The following is a 16067-nucleotide window of genomic DNA, read 5'->3' as shown; positions in this document are numbered from 1 at the left end:
ATCTGCTTTGTTCCAGCGTGTTTTCCTAAACAACCTCTGTTTTTCGCCTTTTCCAAGAAAAGAAGTGGAGAGAGGTAATAATAATTGCTGTGTACACGAAGAGACAGCGTGAAGGTTTAACCTACAGCTCTCCAGAGCGTGTGTTGCATAAACAAGTAAGGTCTCACAGCAGCTGAGCCTCCCCCAGCTGCAATCACAGCGTGTCAGAATGTGGCACACATCCAGCTGGGGACAGCCCAAGGTTGTGCTCCCCATCAGCTTCCAAAGCTTCAGGCAGCAGAGCCAGTGCAGAAGTGGCTTTGCAATAAATCCTAAATTTAGTAAGGTCATGTAAATACTGCCTGGCAGGTGTAAATACCACCACTGGTGATCCTCCAGTGGGAAAGTACTTGTACCATGGATCTCTAAATATTGATGGGACCACCACTTGAAGTATAATCACTCAGCAAAGTGGCTTAATGAAATCAGTGTAATTTTGAATGATTTCAGGAAACTGGAAAATCAGGATAAAGTTTTGAGTGATGTTATCTGCTAAGGGATAAGGTGTCAGATAATTTGATCCAGATTGATAGACTGCATTTGGCAACATTAGAAAATCCTCAGTTCTCTGATTTTTTGTTGAAAGAAAAGCTGAGGAAAATAGACACCTTTAACAGCAATTTAAACAAATTAAAATTAAAATTAAAATTAAAATTAAAATTAAAATTAAAATTAAAATTAAAATTATGCATACAGTTAGTTAATGCACTAAAATTTTATGGAAATAAATATATATTCAATATCCATTGTTACAATCTATCAATATAATCTTATTTCTTATAATGAGTGGCTAGTACTATATGGGGGTTTTTTACACTTGTAGTGGGCACAGTTTTGTTAATTATTGGGTTTTATATCAATGATTTTAATTAATTTAATTTTTATTTCTGTAGTGCTGTGAATTTGCTTTAACAAATTAGCATGTGAGAAAACACAGCACTCTCACCTGTTAGGTTTGTGGGGTGCAAAGGTTGAGATAATTTTAAAAGAATCTTTTAGCAGTGAGCTAAACAAATATTGATAGTGTGCTTGGGAGGAGGAGTTATTTCAGGTTAAGCAACATTAACAACACACAACTCTTCAGATATAAGCGTTGAATTTAACCTTTGACACTGCAAGTTTTCAAGAGACCTTGAACCAAAATGCATCTATTACTTAACCACAAGAGGTCATCATAACACTGCGCTAAGCCACCTTATTCCAGTTTTTTTCATGTCCACTGAAAGAAACTTGGAAAGAAACATGAAAAAAAGGTATAAATTTTTTAATCTGTTTACAGCTATTCTAAAATTAACAAAAAATCTGACCTATATTTATTATTTACTCAGAAGTGACAAACGAAATCCTTCTGTGTTACCAATGTTTTGGCTGTACCCACAGATTTCTCTCTGAACTTCCTCTATTTTTTTTCTTTTTTTTTAACACATTACACAGCTCTTAGCCACGAGATTAACACTGAAGAACAAATGACAAAGAATCAGCAGAAAAGTGAGTAAGTGGTGTTATATAATTGGAATTTTGGCTAAATCACATGAATTCAAGGTTACTCTTTTTTCATTAGAAGTATGTAGAGATGCTATTTTTTTTCACATTGGAATCTCATTTAGAAGTCTATATTAGCCTTAGGCAGGCAGATCTCTGTTTAAATTTTACTTTAGCTTATGCAGAGACAAAATTCACTCTTGCTTCTGTAATTGTTTACAAGGGAATTAACATTACAGAGTTACAGATTCACTCTTACCAGAACACAGTATTGCTTCAATGTATGAGTGAAAAAGATTTCTTCATTTGTGTGTATATTGACTCTTCATTTGACTGTGGGAGACTTTTTACCTAATTTCCTATCCTATCAGTGGAAAATGCTCCTCCCCTACTTGTAAATCAAAAGTTTATGTTTAAAACATAACCTGTTTTTCCAAATGTTGCACATCCCTACCCCCCAAAAATGGATAATATTCTCAGATTAGTTAAGTAAAAATTATAAGATGTGCATTACTCAGATTAAAACTATTTTAATTTTTTTACACAACTTAATAGCATCTAAACAGATTTGGACACTTTTGGAATGCAGTGTTCCTAGAGGTTTTTTTGTTGCGTATATTTTTGCTGGCATTGATAGGCAATTAGATGAAAACTCCTTAACCTTTGTAAATTCTGTAATGTTCTAGTGTAAATTTCTGATGGGTGTGACCCCATTCCAAGATGTGACCAGTTGAAATACCTTATTTTCTGAAATAATAATAACAGGACAATTCTGACTGCCATGTGTAAACTGAGACTCAGCTTTTCTGAGGTGCTGAGTACCTGCGACTCTTGTAAAATGAATATCACAAATGATTGGATACTGCATGGACCCTAGCACTCCATGAGAGCTACAAGTATGCTGCTATGGGGGCAGAAGTGAAGCTCAGCCACAGAGAACACAATTACATTTATCCCAGTTTCTGAGCTTTGCTCAGCTGCTCTCACCCATGAAGAAACAGTCAAAATGCAGCTAAATTTTTGACTGCTTAGAAGTTAAAATGTATTAAATAAATAAAATATCACGTATTTCCATTAAATATATAAATATTGAGAATGACAGACTATACATGTACAGACACAATCCAGCAATCATGCTTTGTAGCTATTTTTAAATCACGAAAATGATGCATTCCCATGCAGATCATCTTGATAGCTAAGCCCTCTTATGCCAAAAAAAATGTTGTACCCAGCTGACACACCCAGTGTTAACCTGCACCCTGGACAATTTACTCTGTCTTCCATGAGAGAATTCACAGGAAATATGCAAGCTTAACTTTCCCTTCACCTGATTAAGTTTTGATTGAATTTACATAAAATTAATCTTTTACAACTGTTCCTTGTTAGAAGTGTTATTTTGATATTGGATTCACAGACATCCCTCACTGATGTTATGAAATATCAAAGAGCTCCCTCTTCCCCCTCCTTTGTTTTCAGAAGATAATCTAGCAGCTTTTTAGGTCAGCAAGCCTTTTGGTTTTTGGTCTTTGTTCAAGGAATTACATGCCAGTGTAATAAAAAGGTCTTTATCAGAGACTTAGAGTGGTAAGTCTGTGGAGAGAAGCCAGGACAAAATCATTATCAGTAGATATAAACCTAGAGAAAAACAGATTAGAGCAAACTAACACAGCTCTGGAATGCTTTCAGAAGTGAAGATGGAAATTTACAAAGTTTTTACACTCTCTTACAAAATTGGGCAACTTTGATCTGAATAATTTGTACTTTTGGACGCTGATATTCACGTGAACTCAGCAGCCTCCTGCTCAGACTCATGCTCTGGCTATTTCTACTGAGGATGGCAAGATTCAGATCCTGTGTTAACCTTGTCTTTCTCTGCACAGTTTCAGTACTTTGTTTCAGTTATCTTAAGTTTCCATCCCCTTTGAGAGATTTCATGCAGATGAGCACCCTTTACTCCTCTTCGTGGACCAGTTATTCATTAACTGCCACAAAATTCACAATCAGTAGGAAACAAGTTTAGATTTCTTCAGGGATCCTGAAGGTTTTATCCTTGACACAACCTGGAAACAAAGTAAGGATGATAAAACTTTGAGATAAAAAGTACAGACAAGTCAATATGAAGTGCAAGTGGTTCGTTAATTCCCCACATTTACAGCTCTCTGAGGATCACCACTCGAATCATCATCTTATTGATTTTGAACACAGATACAAATTCTGACAGCTTTATTTTTCTCAGATCAATAGGCAATTAATATTTTTGACCACCAATTTCATCTGCTTCAGAAAACAGCCAGAAGATGTACATGACTTTAAAATGAAGCATTCTGCTAGCATAACACTAACATGATTGTAGATTTTATCTCCTACATCCCATTCCTTGTAATCTTCATTACAATTCCATTTTTCACTTATGACTTCTGTCTTAAAAGGTTATGAATAAAGTCTTAAAACTGGAATGTACTGCAAAATCAGAACTCTGTTTCAACAGGGAGATGAATAGAATTTAAGTCCAGGATTAATATGTTTTATTTGGCCCCATGAATTGGATAGGTGCAAAAAGCATGTTGTTCAGCTTCAGACTTAAGCCTGATGTGTTACAGATTTTTTCACTAGGTGGAGCAATAGTATCTTTGTTACCATGCTATTCCTATTCTGAGCCCCTGTGCCAGGAGCTTGGGGTATGCAAAGATATTCTGAAACAAATCTATAAGTATTGTTAATGGAGAATTTAATTTGGGTATATATTTTTCCTCAACTTGAATTTTTTAAAATTTCCAAAAAGTGTTTTGCTAGCTCCGAAACCTCTTAAGAATTATTAAAATGTAGAATTATTAATTTTCCTTTTTTTTAGCCCAGATACATGAACATTTTACAGTTGATTGAAAAAGTAACACAGAAAACAGTCCAGATAACAATTTGATACTTTTGGTTGTTGTTTGCTTCATGCATGCAGTAAGAAAGAAAATCAAATTCTGGCTCAAAAGTTACATAAATATTTGGCAAATTCAAATTCTCAAAAATTTTGTATGAATGCACACTTTTGCGTTTGCTTCCTTACATTGTATGTTAAAATCTATTTTCAAGGCATAGTACTTTAAAATATAAATACACATTAAGAAATAAATTATGAAGACTTTCAATCACATTCTGGCTTCTTAAGATTATTCATTTAAGAAATATTGGTGGTAAGATTTAGAATTTTTCAAGACATGATATTTTCATTAGCGACCCTTGTCTTGACACCTACATGAGTAATGATTCTTTATCAAAAGATTAATCAATGTTTTCTATGGGATTATGTTTTCAGAAGAAAGTTTACATTATTTTACAATAAAATATCAAGGTGATAGATTCTAAATTACTATTCAATTACATCTATTTTACATTTTAATCCATACATTTTAGTTCATGGCTTGATTTGCTCCTATTATATTATACCAGTTCTTTGGCTTCAGACCAAGAATATAATACCTGAACACGTGTTATTCTGATGATTTGTGAAATGGCTGTTAGTAATGGCTCCAATTAATTTATGAAATTAAAGCAGTATATCAGATATTGATTCACATTGAGGAAGAAATAAAGTCTGATAATGTGTTTATTTATCTTATTTTCTCCACACTTAACAGAATCGAAATAGAGTTTAATTATATAAAAGGACTGGAAAATTAATAACCATCAGATACAGTAAAGACAGCTCAGGACTGCTGCTGGCAAGGCTGATAAAATAAAACCTAATTTTAGAGAGAAAACATATATAAATTATATTATCTTACATTGTTAAGAAGTGCCTTAATAACTATTTAAGCACTTTTGTTGACAGATTGCTCCTTCTATGGCACACTGGAACCTCATTCACAAATTAACCTCAGTCTTTAGTAAAATGGCAGAGTTGTTTTAAACATTAATTTTGATTTTTGTGTTTTAGATATAGATTTCTTTGAGCCCCTTTTTAATTTCTGGGTTAACAAACCCAGACACAAGCACTGCAGCACCATGGGTGACTGAGCTATCCAGAGCACAACATCATAAGGACTTAAACACTAGAAGAAATGCTATTCAGGATAATATTCAGGAATTCAAGTACTTAAGGTATTCAGGTATTCAAGCACTATTCAGTTAGATGAAATTCTTAATGTCACATTTTTCCACAAACCCAAATGAGTACCTGAATTGTTAAAAATGGTTATTTCAGAACAGTATTTTCATTTTTATTTTCTCTGTTAAAGAGTCAAAATTTTGGTCAAAAAACAAAAAATTAATAGTAGTAGTAATGTAAGTGCACTAAATAGTCTAACCCTGCCTCCTTTACCGAAAAGTAGGTGCTAAACCTTTTTTTAATGCCAGGGCCTGATTATTCATATGTAGGAGGGTCTATGGGACAGGTGGGATAGAAAATACAACAATTTTTTACCCTAACAATTGGGCAGTAGAATCTGATTTTGCATGAGCAAATACAAACTTGGATTTCTGTGCCTCTAATGCCAGGAATATCAAATGCCAAGCATCAAATTCACTGTCCAGAAGTTCTGCATCTCTGACTCTCCTAATCCCAGAACTGTTGTCCTGAAAGAGTTTCAGACCCAGTGCATAAGAAAACCTGATAACTTTTCACAGCCTTATGGAAAGGGTGAATGTCAGCAAACAGATCAGAGTTTGGTCTGACTTGAAGTAGAGAAACTCTGAAACTTATAAGTACTTGTCTCTTTCTCAAAACCATAACCTTCTTATTTAATTGAATAAATTAACTCATATTGGCACTACAGTAGTCACTAATAAATAGGTATGAAAGCCTTCAAATATTTTAAGAGTAAAAGATTTCTCCTAACTACAAATAACTAGCACACTTCTGCCTCATATAAAAGCTGATTCCTCAACCTCAGACTTTATAAAAATATATGATAATTGTATACAAGCACTCATAAATGACAGATGAAGATCTTGTTTGAAAATAGCACTGTGAAATCCTGGTTAACTCTATAATTTCCATAAGCTATATTTATTACCTTGACCAAATTGCATTTACAACTCCTTGCCTTTGATTTTATGAACAAGCCCAAAATACAGAGAAGGTTTAAGCTGGTACTGTACATACAGTAGTTTCACTATGATCAGTATATGTGTGAACAAATGATTAGATATGGAAAGAATTTCAAACACAGAGAAAATAATTTACCAGTAAAAAAAAAAATAGGTTGACCTTCTCACAATAAAAATTGCTTTAGCATATACTTCTCTACAACTTCTGCAACTGCAATTTTGGATAAGTCTACTGATTCCAAATGAGTCGTATAAAGTGCATCAATAAGAAATGAGCGTGACCAAAAGGTGCTGCTGGACTTAAAATTAAATTCATAGAAAATATGAAATTTTTCATCAAAGTTTGCTAAGTGGTGTATTAGTTTTGTCCATGGATTTTGCTTCTAGACTGTTGATTTAAGGAATTTAGTCAATAGTTTTATAATCATATATATTTTATAGTCATATAATTTTGAGGTAATATTCACAACACAATACTTCTCAATGTTTCAAAAATATTCAAGACTATAAAACAAGATACAATGCCAGAATTACCATAATTATTGTTTGAATTATTGTCATTTTTGCTTTATTTTGTAAAAGGTGTTGATGTTTTGTTTCTCTTCTCCTGCAAATCTTACAAATCTTCTTAACTACGTATTGCTTCAGTACTTCTCAGCTCATATTCTGTGGCAGACTTCTGTGGACCAACTTCCTTCTAAGTCATAATATTGTGCATTAGTGCCTGCAAAGATTCTGCAGAGCTGTCTTTCTGTTCCTGCAATGGTTATAACACCTCTGAGTGAGTTCATAATTGTTTACATTTTTAAAGATTCTTAAATAAGAGGGAATTTGTCCCACTCGGTTCAGCTTGCTTATTGTCTGCCCACAGCTGCCAGAGACATTAGTTCTGTTCCCTTTTAAGCAAGTTTCCATCAGCATAACTGTACAGATTGACCTCCCTGTCAGGACACTGATTTCTTAATTCAGACTCAGTTTGAAATACCCAACATTATTGAAATGTCAAAAGGCAAGTTGACAGAACATCCGTAACTCTAAAAATATTTCTTTGTGATTGCTCTAAAATTCTGAGTAGATTATGCTGCAAAGCTTAGATTTTAAAATCAGATTCATCAGCTCTTTCAAGAGGCAGACTCTAAAAATTATTCTTTTCTCCTGCAAGTTTTTATGAATGACAGCTCTCAAGAAATGCACAACTAAATTGTTCAGGAGAGCATGGCATTAGATAAAACAACACCTTTTCATAAGGAGAGTTTTAGCATAACTATATTTTGAATAAGTTACTTCATAATTTCATAATTTTGCTTTGAAATTAAAACAAAGAACTTATTTGTGTTAAAGATACAAAAAAGTATTTTGAGGAATCCCTTTGAAGTCAGTGGTTTAGTGCACTGTAACCTATCAATTATTTGAAACTGATTGATTGCACATTAAAATAGTGAATTTGTTGAACATATTTTTTTATTTATGAAACGATTTTAAATTGAGCTGTAGAATGTAAAGTTGAGTATTTAAAACTGAAAATTTAAAGGAGCTTCAAGTAGGAATTTTGGGGGCAGAAAGACATTGCTTTTTGATGTGCTCTTAAGAAAAAGAAAACATAGACTAAGCAGTTATTTCAGATGCCCTAATGAAGTGCAAAGAACCAAAGATTTGGGCTATATGAACTGGATAATGCAATAAATATTTTACAATTCTAATCTATATATAAACCAGATTTCAAAAATATTTATTAATTTTTCCATTCCACAAACTGAGTTTATCTGTAGGCATTGAGAGCTATAAGTGTTAAATATCTTTGAAAATTTGATGCATGGAGGATGCTTCCTAGGCTAAAGGATTCTGTAATATCACTCCCAAAAGACACTGGTGAGACCAGAGTCCTGATTTTCACTTGTCTCTGGAAAATGGGCCTCAGGGTGACTCAGAAGGAATGATCTTAAGTTAGTGGCCTTTTTCTGGAATTTTTTGCATATGCTTTTATGGTTATATCTGCCTTACCCACCAAACCAAAATACAAATTACTGAGTAAAACATAGAAAGACTGTATTCAGTTGTCAGCATATTTTGTCACTGAAGCTAATGCTAGTATTCTTGCCAGAAGTGCCACTGAGATAAACATCAAAAAATGAGATGAGAAGAAATGTTAATGGTCATATGAATGCTGTGTGTTTGAGAATTAGCTGACTCATTTCCTGAAAAGAGAATTCCTGTTACAATAGCAGCCCAGTCACTGTACAGAAGTCAAGCACACCCATGAGCTAATATCTGTGTGCAAACACACAAATAACATACTTACAGTACTTCAGTGGAGGCAATCTGTGCAAGTCCTGCAGGACTAGCTCAGAAGTAAGAAGGATTGATTTCTAGAGCCTTTGTTCTGTTCTTATTCTCCTAGCTCTGGAGTTGATGTCACATTCTCCCCTTCTCTTAAGAGGTAGAAAAATGTAGCATTCTGCTAGCAAAAATACCAGCAAGATTCTAAAGATTTTAATCTTTAGCTATTTTTATAAAAAAAAAATCTGATTTTTTTTTTTTTTTTGTTAAATATTTTAGCTTTTATAGGAAAGCCACTTTTCAAAGGGGATAAGTACAGTTTACTTGTGCAGAATTGTGTAGAATTAAAGAAAAATCACAGCTCAAGTATACCCAGCCTTCAGTGTGGTCTGCTTTTTTGCAGATTTTTTGAATCAACATATCTACTTTTTTTCCTTTTAGAAACCTGATTATTAGATCAACATTTTCTTTGGCCAGAGTATGGTTTTTGCATATGCTTTTTCAGAGGCTAAAATTGGGGCAAAATGCCTGTCTTATAAAATGAAATGTATTCAGGTCTTAAAACTGCTGGTTTTGCACTGTGCTCTGATTACCACAGGAATATCTGAAAAATGGAGAGTTCCCATTGATGCCCTTTTGGTACCTAGGAGTGCTTTTAGATTCCAATTTGTCTAATTAATGCTGGGTTTCCACAGCTGTGGTGTTTTGCTTTTTGGGGGGGTGGGGTGGGGGAAGGGTTGTTTTGTTTTGTTGGTTTTTGTTTGTTTGCTTTAAATAACACAAAATAAAGCATTCAAATCTTTTAGAATTACAGCTTTTAAAGGACAGCAAACATATTTAAATATCTAGACAGGGAAAGAGAGCAAGTTTAATTAATATCTGACTTAAACTAGATTTAAAGATGTGGCTTTAATGAATGCAGCTCAAACTCTGCTGTTGCCATTTGTTTCCTCATTGATTCTCCCCTTTTCTGATATGTTGAATATTTGACTTTTATGTTGATCAGTTTCTTAGGCCAAAATTGTGTTTACTTACTAGGGCAGAGACCTGAGACTTAATTCCACCATGTACACTTCATCCAGTTACATCATGGGTAAAGAATGCTGAAGAGAGAGTATTCCAAAACATTCTAGCTTGAGCAGTGTCAGAAAAATATTTGAAACAAATGCATGCTACAAAATTAACTAATTTATATTTAATTTTTTCACAACTCTACAGAATGTTTAAGAAGTACTCAAAAATTTTAAGATGGAGTATCAAATAAATCTATGTCTCCCGAATATTCCTTGCACACAACATTCCTTCCTCTGAAATGCAAAGAATCCCCTTTGATTAAATCACCATATTTATAATGTTAATTTATAATTATTAAATTATCTTAATTTGGTTTTCCATTTTTTGTTTAGTTAAGTCCTATTTGATAAAATACTTCCTGACAACACACCACCACATAGCTGCATCATCACAAAATTCCCTTCTGTAATGGTACAGCAGAGCTGAAAGGAACCCAGAAAGATCATCTGGAACTTTCCCTGTCTGTGGTACCTTCGTGTTTTCTTGTGGTTTGTGACTTCTGACAAACACTTGTCTGCTTTATTCCTAAAAATTTTATGAGTTTGCTGCTGTGTTTGATAGTTCATAGTGGAGCTGTCCATAGAAACTTTGTCTTAATACATGATATGGATTCAGTTTTTGCAATGTGAATTTATTGCTTATCTTATTTTGTACACACATGCATAAGGAATAGTACTATTAATATGATGCAATTATTTATATTTTATTGTAATACTTTTTTTTATTTCTTATCATTTCTTTTGTTCTTTGATTTCTTTCTAGTTGGTTCATATTTCATATTGTCATATTTCCCCTGAAGTGCAACAGAACTTCGGTAAATGCTTTGCCTGTTCAGATCCCTCTGCAGAGCCTCCCCCAGCCTCCAGCAGATCAACATTCCCAGCAGCTTAATGTCACCTGCAAACTGAATGAGAGGACACTCGATCCCCTCATCCAGATCATTGATAAAGGCATTAAACAGAACTGGCCCCAGCACTGAGCCCAGGGGAGCACCACCTGTGACTCGACACCAACTGGATTTAATTCCATTCACCCCAACTCCTTGGGCTCCTGACATCTGCATGGATGAGCTGAGGCCAGCAAAACGAGGTTCAACACAGCAAAGTGCTGCATCCAGCCCTGGGGCACAGCAAGTCTGTGCAGTGCTACAGGCTGGGAAAAAGGGACTGAAAAGCTGTGGGATGGGAAAGGACTGGGGGTGCTGATCCACAGCCAGCTGGACATGAGCCAGCAGTGCCCAGGTGGCCAAGAAAGCCAATGACATCCTGGCCTGGATATCAGCAATAGTGTGGCCAGTAGGAGCAGGGCAGGGATTGTCCCCCTACACTCGGCACTGGTGAGGCCAAACCTCAAATCCTGTGTTTGGTTTTTGGCCTCTCACTACAGGAATGACATTGAGTGCTGAAACAGGTCCAGAGAAAGGCACCAAAGCTGGTGAAAGCCCTGGAGCACAAGACTGATGGGAAGTGGCTGAGGAAGATGGGGGTGTTTAGCCTGGAGAAAACAAGTCTTGAAGGGATCTTATAATTCTATATAATTACCTAAAAGGAGGTTGTAGCAAGGCAGGGTCAGTTCTCTTCTTCCAAACAAGTGATAGGAGGAGAGGAAATGGTCCCAAGTTGCATCAAGGAAGGTTTAGATTGGATATTAGGAAAAATTTCTTCACCAAAAGGGTTTTGAAGCAGAACAGGTTGCCTAGGGAAGTGATGGAGCCACTGCCCTTGGTGATATTTGAAAGATTAGTAGATATGGCATTTAGAGACATAGTTCTGAATTAATAAATTCTAAGCATCTGATAAGACAGTTTTTATGGTGCTTTTATACAGTCTTCTTTTCTCAAGACATTTATTTTCTCAAGTCTTTGGAGAATATTCAGGCTGTAAAATCTGAACTTTGGCCAGTTACAATATTCACAAAGATACATTAATGTTATTTCTGCTTCTCCAGCCCAGAGCTGTGCTATAGTTTATGTGGGCATAAATAAGCTTAATTACCAAGTACCTTCAGTGGAGCACAAGCAGTTGGAGGGCTCCAGCTGCATCAAAACTCCACATCATCAAAGCTTCTTTGCTTTTAATACTTGATCTAAACACTTGTTCATCCTCTTTGTATTGTGTTGTGGATATGATTTAATGTCAGGTTTCCAGGCAAGTAAAAAGGTATCCAACATATCAGGACAGGTCTCAAAAACTGATTGCAAAATTTTTCCATGATTTGGACATTTGGGATTTTTTTTATAATCAATGATAGTCGGGGTGAGAAGCATGTAGAAATCTGTACAAGCATTTATGTGATTGTGCGTGCATGGTATGATTATTCTTTTCAGTAATGATTATGTTAACATTTACACTAAATTATACCCATTTAAAGTAAATTTCAATGATCATCTTAAGTCTTCTGCCTTCAGAATGTTTATTATTCTTTGGGATACCTATTTTCTGTTATTTAGACAAACAAATGACTGAAGTTTCAGTTTACTGAATGAGAGAAATGGATCCTGTTTTAGGCTGTTTACATCACAAAGTAAAAGGAAAAACTATTTGTTATAAGAACTGAAAATAAATCAAAACTAAATTAAAAAAATGATATACCTTGCTTCAGATTACAAGTTGCAGACAAACAGTCTGATGCTATCTCCTGTGGATGAGGGTATTAGAAATATATTCCATAGTTAGATTATGGCACAGTTGGAGGGCTAGGCAGAACATAGATCTCATTAAGTTACAGTATTCCTGGAGAGATAAAAATAATTCTCTGAAATGTTAACTTTCCATTCCCAGAAGCTGATTTAGACTGTTTTTCAGATTAATTCAAATGTAGTTCAAATTAGCCTCTTAACGATCTCCATGTAATTATGGTCCTAATCATTGTTCACACTCAATCATGCATTACAGTATAAGTTCATTAAAAATAAATAACTTTATTGCTTTAATTTATTTTAGTTACCAAACATGTTGATTCAAGACATTGCATCAACCCTTTTGATCCAATGTAAAACTTTTCTAGTGAAAAATCTCTTTCCATATTCTTCTTCTGGGAAATCCTGTGACTTGTGACTTGTCTTTAGAACTGTCATTCCAGGTTAACTTGGCACATAAACTTGGCTTCATTAACTCAAGCAAAAGAAAAATTTTGTTTTTTCTTGCTGTCAGACATAAGACTTAGTGGCAGAGATGGAGAAATATTAGGGTAATTTCCCTAAACATTTATACTTAGCCCTTAAATGGCAACTTTTGTTTTCAAAACTAGTAAATTAACTTCAGTTATTTCACACAGTGACACAATAAAGTAACTATTAATGACCCTTTTTTTACAATGAGTTAAAATACTTTGTAGGAAGCTAAAAGAGCTTGATGAGGCCACATGGGAATAATTATCATATTTGCTGTATATGTAAGTCTTCACACCTGTAACCAATTACTGTTTTTTAACACCATCACTGGAGACATGCATTAAAAACCTGAGTCATTTCCATCAAACAGTAAATTTTGAAAACATCTGAAAAACATGAGGATTGCAGTATTCTAATGTTTCTGGCTCTAATTAACTGTTTCAGGCAGATATGCCTGGGTTAATAATGTTTTCTGTTGAAATTTCACCTCTTTGCTTTACAGCAGCTGTAGAGAAACCAAAACCAATCTTCTAAGAGGTGCACAATAAAAGATGAGAAACAATGCTACAAATTACAAAAGAAATTTTGTCTGGATGTAAGGAGAAAAAAAAAGCCAACAATTTAGAAGTGTAACAAAAAGCACTTCACAAGGGACCTTGACTGCAGCTGCCCAGCTCTGGCTATGTTAGTTCAGTATGATCTGGAAAACAAAGAAGTACAGATGAACCCTCTTATGTAACTACTGCTTAGCTTCACACTTTCTGTAACATTTGGTGGCAGGAGACCAGAGGGTGACAGAGGCCCTGGGGACAATCAGTAATTGGTCTTAGCTAAGCAGGAAGTCAAAGGGATTTGCCTGGGGCTATGTGATTAGCAAGGCTATTGACAGCTTATGTTTGCAATCTAAGTTAGAAAGCAATAAATAATTAAGACAGTAGTCCCTACTGGGCGGGTAGAGGGAGACAGCAGGAAAGGATGTCCCAGCATGGCAAAGGTAGAGCCTGCAGGGGAAATTATGGTCAAACTACCAGCCGGGACCCCAACACTGTGTGGGCAGTGATTGCCTGTTCCCCTCCTTCATGACAGAGGTGTGTGCTGCTGGCCCAGAGGAACTGGGACCTCATTTGTGTGTGAGCGGTGAATGTGTGTGACAGAACAGGTATCTTGGAACAGAAATCATTGGTCAAATGCTACATCCCTCCTGTTAATAGTAACATCAGAAATACATGGTTTTGAGTTTATCCCACCAAAATGGTGTGTGACACTATCCTTGGACATCTTAAAAACTCGGCTGAAGCAACTTGATCTAATGCTAGAATTGGTTCTGCTTTAAGCAAGTTTTCAGAATAGTCTCCATGACTACCTTCAAACCTAAAGAATTCAGTGACATCATGACTGCAAGTTACAGCTAAAACTCCAAGGAACAATCATAGGGTTTTATTTATTAAGGTTTTATTTTTTTAATTATTTGACTTTGTTTATTATACAATTAACAAATGTCAAAATCCTGTGATATACAACTAAATGATCACTATGTATCTGTCATATCACTATGTCATATCACTATGCTGACTGTCATATCTTATGATGTACATGGTTAAAAGTATAAAAAAATTACTAGTTTCTGTAAGCGTTGAAATGTTCTTCACTGAGGATGATAATGAAATACTAAAATTAATATAATTTATATTAAACAATTTTAAGCTTCAAAAGAATATTTTTTAAAAATACCTTTAGTTTCGGGCTAGTAGATAAATAAGAATTGAAAAAGAAGTGCCAGTAAATGGCCAATTTCCTCTTCCAGACTAGTATGGCAATCAGTGCAAGTAAAAGCAGGACCAGAGATCAGTGTTTGAGTGCTTTTCAAGAGAATAGAGTACTGTAAATATTTTCCCACAATACCTTTGCCTTTTATAAAGTCTAAAGATTTGCTGCCTTACATGAGCAAGGTTGTTTACACAGCAACCTCTCTTAATTTTCTTCCTCTTTAATGTCTCAGATCAGCCACTCTGGGATCAGTCTCACTGGATGGAAGTGAGGGTGCAGATACTATGCAGGACATGGAGGGTGGATCCAGCACATCTTGTATGTGCCAGACAGCTGCACACACTTCCAGCAGAATCAGATATGTTCTCTGTGGGTCAGAGCTTATAAACAAATGACAGATGTTCAGTGAGTTCAGGGAAATCTGAGCCTGGGATGCAGAGCCACCACAGGCCTAAAGCTGTTCATCTAAGATTTTCAGCAAGTTTGTAGCACCATCAGAGAAACTGCTTCCATCTGTAGTGTCTGGCTTTCCCAACAAACAAAACCCTCTTTTTGTTATGCTTGGTCAAAATTTTCAGACAGAATAAAAAGGGAGCCAGCTGAAGAAATCTAGTTGCACAACCCTAATCTGCTTTTTTCACATTCTGGGAGTGAGTAAAGGTTCAGAGTTTGTATTCCCAATGAAAACTCAAACTCAACATTGTTCTTGGGACACACTGACCAAAGGAGTACTGGCCCAGGCACTATCATATGATCTGTACCAGAGCTTCCAATAATACATGAATTTTGCTGACTTTTGACATGGAGCTTGGATGAAGGCCTGTGCATCCCTAACACAACCTTTGAATTATTTCATCAATTAATTTTTCTGATTCTCTTTTTACAAATTTCAGCTTGGTTGGTGGATCATGTAAAGTGACTTTTCCAGAGGAGGGAACCCTAAAGATATGATGAAATGCCACAGTCATGCTGCTATGTGTTGTGCTTTGTTTTTCCTTCAGCTAAACTTGCTATTGTGCTCCTCACTTTGCTTCAGAAGTACTGGTAGTCCTCTTTGCTTTATTTATATGCAACACTGAGCTAAAAGACAGTACATGTCTGGTAAGAAAAAAGAACTAGAAAAGGAAAAATATGTGATTCCTGATCTTTTTTTGGTTATGGCTGATCAACATACAAACTAGAAAATGGGAGTAATATGGAGGATACAATTTTATTTTTAGGGCAATCTGTCTCCTTGTGAGGAGAAAGTCTGTAAGGCACTGTCCAGAAACTTGTC

The sequence above is a fragment of the Parus major genome, chromosome 2 (genome assembly GCF_001522545.3).
Source record: "Parus major isolate Abel chromosome 2, Parus_major1.1, whole genome shotgun sequence".
NCBI lineage: Eukaryota > Metazoa > Chordata > Aves > Passeriformes > Paridae > Parus > Parus major.
Note: the sequence above shows the minus strand (reverse complement) of the source record.